This window comes from Suricata suricatta, chromosome 7, assembly GCF_006229205.1.
Source record: "Suricata suricatta isolate VVHF042 chromosome 7, meerkat_22Aug2017_6uvM2_HiC, whole genome shotgun sequence".
Classification (NCBI taxonomy): Eukaryota; Metazoa; Chordata; class Mammalia; order Carnivora; family Herpestidae; genus Suricata; species Suricata suricatta.
The window spans coordinates 83,549,654-83,558,923 of NC_043706.1; the positions used below are offsets into that span (position 1 = coordinate 83,549,654).

Consider the following 9,270-nt stretch of genomic DNA (forward strand, 5'->3'; position numbering starts at 1 on the left):
TTTTATTATTATTTTTTCATTTGTTTTATTTTCTGCTTTTACAAGCGTAAAAGATCATTTCAGCAGATTGAAGGCGTTGTTCTGTTTACAGTGTGCACATTTGGATCATCTACTAAAGCAAAGCCCAAATTCCTCCTATTAATCATGCCGAAGTCGAGAACGTAAAGGAGCGAGAGGGAGCAGACAGCTTCGTGCCCTAAATCTCCCTCCTCTGTGACTGATGCTTATTAGTCATCCCTTGTCTTCATTTAGTTTACAGTAAATGAGCTACCGTGAGAATTAGTCATTTGTCTCTCTCCAGTGAAGGTACAAAGGTTTATAGAATGTTAGTCACTCATGAGGGTACTAGAAAGAATTCTAGATATTCTGTTTCTTTTTTCCCCATAAATGGCGATTTTACTGTTCTTTTACCAAGAATATGTTTTCTGCTTTCAATTGTGAGAAGTACTAGATCCTTGAAATAGCTTCACAGAAGCTGAAAGTATCAGACTGCTGCCTTTGCATCAATTTCCTCATGGGTTAGTGTGGTTGCAGAATGTCTCACCCACGTCAGTTTACCACGGGGCTCTTGAAGGCAGAGATCAGCCCTGACTGCTACCCTCCCTTCTCATCACATGAGCTCAGGCTGTGTATTTGTCAGCTTGGGCTGCCATAACAAAATGCCCCAGGCTGGGTGTTCTAACAACAGCTGTGATTTCTCACAGCTCCGGAGACTGGAAGTCTGAAGTCAGGGTGCCAGCGCAGTGGGGTTCTGGTGAGAGCCCTCTTCCTGGCTTGCAGATGGCCTTCTTCTTGTTGTGTTCTTGCAGAGTAGAGAGACAGTAGGCTCTTGCATGTGTCTTCATATAAGGATACTAATGCTATCCTGTGAGCCCCGCCCCCCATTCACTCTTCTGAATCACCTCCCAAAGGCCGCATCAGCAACTACCATCAATCATGTGGAGGCTTAGAGAGCTTCAGCACAGGAATTTTAGAGGGATACAGTTCAGTTCACAGCAGTATGTATTGAGGGAATGAATAGTGCATCCATTTTTTCCCTGCTTTTTCCATATTGAGACCTTATATTGTGAGAGAAAAATATATCAATAAGTCAGTCTTTAATTTTACCCATTGAACACATCTTTGTAAATTGGAAATACTTTCTGTTGGGATTGCATTTGGCACTGAGGAGCTTGCATATTTTACAGCATTATAATAAGGTTGTGATTTTTTTAACTAAGTAACACTGTAGTGACATATAGAAAGTTATCTCTTCCAAATAATGTATTATTATAATTTTAATTATTAAATTAACAGTATCTCCTAAATATATAATACATGGTGGGTGTTCTGAATAGAATAATTTATCTTCAAGGTTGAGAAGTTAGAACTCATGCTCATTTTTCTCTACACCGAGCTATTTTTTCCACATTAGATAAGACAAATGATTGTACCAACATATATATTTAATATGCCTCTAATCAAATACACCAACCACTTGCTGTTCCATATTTCACTGAAGCTGATATGCCTCTATTTGGAGAAAGAGGACAGCATTTGGAAAATACATTATGAATGGTTTAATATTTTGGATATTTTTTTAATCAGTGAAAATGATCAGAAAGGATGGAAATGTATCAGCCCTAGTAAATCTTAGCTAACTACTCATTATTTGCTGTATTCAAGAGTATTTGCTCTCTGGCATGGGTAATCTAGAATGTCGTATTGGCCAAATAGCATTAATATTTGGCTCTAGTATATATTGTAAGATCTTTTAGTAGCCATTCTAAGATCCCAGTTAATTTCTTCATATGCTACTAGGTTGGCGTTTACTCCCTTAGTCCATACCAAAACATGTCAGTAGTGACAATTCAGAAGCATGCCACTGGCCAGGGGTCATTTGGGCATTTTAATTTGTTATGTGGATAATCTGAGGTTGACTGTATCATCCTTGTTTGTAAGATTTTAAAGAGAAAAAAGATTGCCTTGAAGGATTTTTCTCTTACTGGTAATTTTTATTCTAAGTTAACCATTGTTAGCTGGGCAGTTTTGAGAGTGCAGCAAATTTTTCTCAAAAGTAAAATGTTTCCAGTGTTTTATGAATGCTGGAGTTCAGAATCAATACACAAAGCAAACAAATATCAATTTCATTTAATTCTATTTTTCATACTTGGAAATTAGAGGCTTTATAAGAAAATCTGTGTTTCATTTGAGATATTCATCCCCCACCCACCATCCACCCTCTATATGTTTCTACTCAGAGTTAAATGTCTGCCCTTTCCTCTAAGGCTAAATAGACTTTCTGCCCGTGACTCTATCGTGTGCTTCTGTGTTTCCTGTGGTTTCAATGTCTCCTCCACTGGCTCCTTCCTTTCGTTTTTAAAATAGGATCAATAAGATAGGACAAACTTTTCTTCGTCTCTCAGTATCACGGCCCTCGCCCATTCACTACCAAACCATGATCAGTGTCTGCACTTCCTTATCTTCTATTCATTCTTCAATCCTATTGAACTCAGTCCTCTCCCTCATTACTCCTCAACAGCTGTTCCAACAAAGGTCCCAAAGCCAAAGCCGCCTAATTATCAAACGCAGTGGGCCCCTTGTGGTGTCTTAATGTGACCGCTCTCCAGCATTTCCACCCCAGTAGCTCCACTCTTTGCTACAGTTTTCTTTTCTCAGGACTCTCTCCTAATTCTTCTTTTCATGTAAGCTCCTATGTAAGCTTTTCTTTGAGCAGCTCCTTCACTCTTCATCTGGGCATAGTGACTCCACACTGGTAGTCTCTGCTTACTGTCGCTCTCTTTCATCCACATGCCGAGGGCTACTTATTGTAGGCCCCTCCTGAGCGCCAGACCTCTTTGCTCAGCTAATATTTGCACTTGATATCCGCCCCCTACACGCACTTCATGTCCATCTGTACCCAGTCTCACACACTCCCCTCTCCCCCCATCTTTGTTAGGGAACTATCATCCTTACTGTAACCCAAAGCAGAAGCCTTACTAGAATCTTAAACTGCTCCATGGGCTCATGAATCCTACTAAATTTTATCGGGTTAGCTTCTTAAACAGCTGTTAAATATGCCTTGTTTTTAAAATCTTCATTATCACAGACATCTGTCAGGTCTGGATTACCTTTCTGGAACATGCGGGCAGTAGCTCAGCAGTGTCCTCTGCCTGTTGTCTAATGTAATCATCACCTTGCTGTGGAAGCTAAGTCACTATAATGGTCCACAAACAATTTATTTCTCCAAAACCCAAGCTGGATCCTTATCACCTGGTTACACAATAGGTTTCCAACCTTGTTCTTTTTCTTTCTTGTCCTTCTGATGTGTTCTGATCTAACTCTACCCAAGAACGGCAGGTTGTATCATCTCTAGGCTAGATGCCTAATCAACAATTCCTCTTGGATATCCCAGGGCACATGACCTTTCTGAGTGTGAACCTAAGCCACAAACCCAGGAGTCATCCAAAAATCGTTCATCTCCTTGTGCCCCCCCACAACACTACCACCAAGACCTTTCAACTCAACTTCTTTAATTTTTTTAAACACACTTTTTGAGAGCAGTTTTAGGTTTGCAACAAAATTGAAAGGAAGATACTGACATTTCTTATTATTACCCCTGGCCCCACATATGCATAACCTCCTCATTATCAACATCCCCCACCAAAGTGGTAAATTTTTATCACTGATGAACCTACAAAGATGTATCATTATCAAGAGTTCACAGTTTACATTATTATGGTTCACTCTTGGTGTTGTCCATTCTGTAGGTTTGAGAAAATGTGTAATGAAATGTATCTACTATTACAGTATCATGCAGAGTTGTCTTACTGCCCCCAAATTTTTCTGTGCTCTGCCTATTCATTTCTTCCTTTCCCACCTCAGCCCCTGGCAACCACTAATCTTCTTACTGTCTACACAGTTTTACCTTTTCCAGACTGTTGTGCAGTTGGAATTAGACAATATGTAGCCTTTTCACATTGGCTTCCTTTGCATTTAAATGTCTTCTGTGTCTTTTTGTGACTTGATGGTCCATTTCTTTTGAAGACTGAATAATAATTCAATATCTGGATGTATCAGTTTATTTATCCCTTCACCTATTGAAAGAACTTCTTGGTTGCTTCTGAGTTTAGGCAAATACGAATAAACCTGTCATAAACATCTGTGTACAGGTTTTTGTGTGAACCCCCTTAATGCTTTAAATCCCTCTCCTTCTCTTTCTGTTACCACTATTTTCATTTAAATTGTCATTATTTCATGGACTAAAGAAATGTCCTGCTAGCCAATGAATCTGCCTTCATTCTTGCTCCACTCTGATACCTACCTCCTTTGAAATTCTGTTTGACTGATTCATAAAAATAGCTTTAAGAAGCTGTTTTTGTTTGATTGGTTTGTAAAAAAAAAAAAAATAAGACTGATTTTGTCACAGTCTTGCTTAAAATCATTCATTAGCCAGTGGTTCACTATAGCCTCAGGATAAGGTTCATTTCTCCTAATTTGACACCCATGTTCTGTCTTTATTATGAAACTTCTCTGTCTTTAGCCCCTTTAAAAAATTACTACCTATGTGATGCCACAGTCATGAACTTCATGCATCTCTCTGTACCTTTGTATGAAGCCTCCTTCTCCGTGGGTTATTCTTCCCTCATTATAAATTCCTCTTTGTACCTTGCCCATGTGTTATCTTCTCTTCCAGAGTTGCCTGGTCAGTCCACCTTGTTGGAGTCAGATTTATCTCCTCTTCACTAATTATGAGTAGTCTTCCAGGGTGCTGATCACATTATAGTCTGTATTGATTTACTTATCTATTTCCCCATTATATAAGTTTATGTCCCAGAGTTATGTGACCTTGGGCAAGCTACTTAGCCTCTTTGCCCCCACTTCTCATTTGTAAAATACAGATATGGTATCTTGTTTACAATCTATCTCTTAGAGGTGTTGGAGGATTCAACGAGATAGTGCAGTATGCAACCTGTAGTAGGTGCCCTAGAAACAGAGCCAATGGAACAGAATGCTTCACTTGTGAATTCCTCTATTAATTCAACAGTTATTTTCTTCCTCTTTCCCTTCACTCTTGTCTTCCTTCATGCCTGGAAATGTCTGCAACTTCACTACATACTCCTGGTTGACAACATATTTCACAAGTAAGTCTATTCCTGAAAATTTTGAGAATAATCACCATAATATAGAAGGTATTTTTTCTTTTAGCCCCTTCTCATTGATTTTGTAGAAGTACATATATTTATTGTTTTAGGGAGAAAAAAAAGCTGCAGATAATTTAAATGAACCATCATTTTCTCCCTGCCTCTGAATTGTGAAAACCTACATTGAAATTGTACTTTAATAAATAGCAAAATCATTGCTTTTAAAAGCAACACATTACATGGTATTAATGCTTTGTAGGTAGGCAGTTTTGTTTTACTGTTTCTCTCGCCCTTCCAGGAAATAAAACATCTTGCTCCATTCTCATATACAGAATCCAAGAAAAAAATGGAAGAAATCTTTCATTTCCAGCTTAGCACAAAGTCATTGCTTTAAAATGCATCTTTGAATTCCTTCTACATGTGCATGAAACCTCCCTGTGACAGGACCTTTTTATAATGTAGTTGTATGGTGTCCTAAGGTCTCCTAACTAGGGGAAATGAAAGCAGTGCATTCATTTAAAAGGAGAAAACTGTAAGTTTTTTCTTACTAGAAGAATGCTATCAGTATGCCCACCTCCCTCCCAATTGTCATTCCTTCCTAGACTTTCTCCTCCACCCCTTTCTCACTCTCTATCCCCAGGTGTCCTTTAGAGCAAGTTTCTGGCATTTTTCCCCACTGAAGGACGTATGCCCAAGGCCCTGGGGAAATGACTGCATTTCTGTATCATTAAATCAGCTCTAGGTACCTGCATTCAGTATGTTTGCCCACAGTGGAGGCTGGGATAAAGGACTGGGGTCAGACAGTTCTGCTGCAAGAATATAGAGTCATCCCATGCTTTATTCAAACGTGTACTCTGTATTAGTGGATCTTAAACTTGACCATATGTGGAATCACCTGAATGGATGGTTAGAACAGACTCCTGGGCCCCACCCACCAGAGTTTCTGATTCAGGAGGTCTGGCGAGGAGACTGAGAATCTGCGTTCGAACAAGATCCTAACTGATGATGACATTACAGGTCTGGGGACCACAGTTTGAGAACCACTGCTTTAGACGCTGTTGCCACACCGTGTCATATCAATTATGTGCCTAGTAAATCACCAACACTTGGATTTCAAAAGCATCATCATAATTAGATAAATTCAAACCGGTCCTAGTTAGTACTTATAAAAATAACAATGTTATGCATCTTCACAACATCCAAAATATAAAAAGTCAAAACAATGCAAATTTGAGACAAACCACCAAAAAACACCTTCCAATTCTAATTTTTATGTATAATAATGATTAAGTATAGTTATCCACATAGACTGTGTGCAAAACTGAGCTAATTTTCAACATTCTGATTTTGTGTACCAGAGCTAAGTAAGGAAATATATCATAATAACTTCTATGCTGTTCTTAAAAAAATTTTTAACCTGATTTTGCTTCTCAGAGTTCAAAAAAAGTTGGGGGTTACTGAAATTTTAAAGACCTAGTTGCACAGATAGACTACTTTCAATTAAAGAAAGAAGAGTATGTATACATTAAGTTTCTCTATAGTCCATAATTCAGTGGTAATTGCTTGATGTGCTGAGTCAGCTTTCGTCAACTTTGCATGAGTGGGGCTCACGTTATTAGCTGTTGACAGTGGCCATGTCTCTGTGCTTTCTTCCTAGATTTCCAGCTTACTACAGACTTTCCCAAGGAACAATATAAAATTATTCATGAGCCTTGGATATTATGCATGCAACTGATTATGAAAATGTATTAGTAACCTAATTGTAGAATTCCTCTGTTATACACCACACATATATTTAAATAGGCCTTCAAAGACTCTAAGAATTAGAGCATGCTGAGGTTTTGTTTTCCTGTAGTTTTTTTTTCAATTGCTGCTAATATTTTGTTTTAGTTGAATCAGAATGTATCATATACATATTTATATAAATACAAGAATATATACTTGCATATAGTTGTCCAGATATATGTATATGTTAATGTACAAATATATGTCTCTGTATATTTATGCAGAGATAAAAGTAAGGTATATGAGATAAAAATACCCACTTTTACATTATTTTATGATATCACAAGTAATGTGGTCTGCAATGACAATGAATTGCACATTTTTTCTTTCCTAAAAATTAACTTTACCCCATCAACCCTCATGTAAAATCTTATAGAGAAAACTCACAGATCTCTTTACATATATAATACACATGCTAATTGTTTTCCTACATGCTTCATCCCAAGGCTATTAAGATGTTTGGGTTTTGTTTATTTGGTTGTTTGTTTCAACATGTTCTGAGGGGCCAGCCCTTGCCCACACACCCACAACGACACCCTTCATGCTGCCTCCTCTACTCCTGGAGTGTAGTGCTTTTCTGCAGCACCAGGTCCTATAGTCACGTAATACCTTGATTTATAACTAGGTTGTAATCCAAATAGGAAACAGGTGGAATCACAACTGGGTATGGTGCCTTAGATATTAATGGCCTGGCTCAGCAGTGGAATTCCTAAAGCTGTATACACTTTTTTGCCTTAATTATGCATTCATTAAAAGCTTTTATACCCAACAGAATAAAGTAAATATTTTTTGATCTCTATAGTGTGCTCCCAGACTGTAGATTTGCACAGCAGGGTCTTGATAATCTGAATAAATTGTATTTCCCCAAGGAGTTTATCTTTCAAAGAAGGTCATAAAGAAATGTAGTTCTTCCATTCTTAGATTTCTTCATGTGCCTTTTCTGCTGCGTGTAATATAGAGCATGGGAACCAGAGTACAGTACAGTAATACATACTTGGTGATAGGCCAGTATAATGTCTCAATCTGTTTTCCTTGTTTATGTCTGGTGAAGTCTTCTTAAATACAGAAGATATGAATGACTTTACATGACAACTATGATTTCTGCTAATATTGGTAGAAAAATTAAGTCCACATAAGACATTCAAGTGTTTGCTTCCTTTAACCCAGTGAATAAAATTTATGGAATAGGCAAAGCTAGAGTTTAAGCACTGTTAATAGCATTTTAAAAAGAATGTAGTAATAACAAGAGATGTTATATGTAAGTTGACATTCTACTATGTGAAAGACACCTTGCATGTACTCTTGGGAATCCTTACCATAGATCACTTCTGCCATTTTTTGGTTGAGAAAATTAGACTCAGAGAGGTTAACCATTTGCTGAGCCCATCCAGATGGGTCAGCTTCAAATCACGTGCTTTTCCCACATGTCTAGCAGAAGATACAGCCAGTTCCTTGTCCCTACAACTTAAGACCTAACAAAAAAGACAGGGAAAAGATAAAATTATAAACTCAATGTATACAACCAGTTGAACTTACAATTTTTCTGACTCATGAAGAATAAGATGGCAAAATACCTGATACTGAAGGATTGCCTAAAAAATAATATATGATTGTGAAAAGTTTAGGCAATAATTCTTTGGGCTGCCATATTTATCTCCAGTGTGGCTAATATTCTAGGTATGTACTTTAAAAGCATTTTATTTAATTAGTTCATAGATTTATTTAATATTTTAAACATTAAAATATTAAAATTTTTTAAGGAACAAGAGAGTTTGTTTTATTTTAAACTGAGAAATAAAAGCAGTAAGAGTTGAATTTTTAAAGGTCTGACATTCTGTCTTGCTGACCCACTCTCCATCAATCGAAACCAAGTAGCTACTTATAAAGACAGAGAGGCAGATCTAAAGTACAGATACAGTCTGTACCTTTGCACAAATGGGGAAAAATACATAACCCCTGGCAAAGGGTTAAATGAATGATAGAAGTGGATGCTGTGATTAGAGGTAAGAAGAGAGAACAATCCTTCCAGCTGGAGTGGGCTGCCCTGCTGGCTTTCTTAGGATTAGAACTTGATCTTGGTTGCCCCCCTCCCCCACACCTTCTCGCCTCAGAAGGAGAAAGCATATAATACAGAAGTTCCCTTTCCTGCAAGCTTTTTTTTTTCATAATATTTTATTGTCAAATTGTTTTCCATACAACACCCAGTGCTCTTCCCCTTAAGTGCCCTCCACCATCACCACCACCTCTTTTCCCCCCTCCCCCTTCCCCTTCAACCCTCAGTTCATTCTCAGCATTCAATAGTCTCTCAAGTTTTGCATCCCTCTCTCTCCCCAACTCTCTCTCCCTCCTCTGCTCCCCCTGG

General features: G+C 37.9%; 1 protein-coding gene across 3 annotated transcripts in view; it reads left to right on the forward strand.

Annotated features, from left to right (window-relative positions):
- KLHL32 (kelch like family member 32) overlaps nt 1-9,270 on the forward strand; it is a 253,306-nt gene that overhangs the window by 134,154 nt on the left and 109,882 nt on the right. The gene's annotated exons all lie outside the window — the stretch shown is intronic.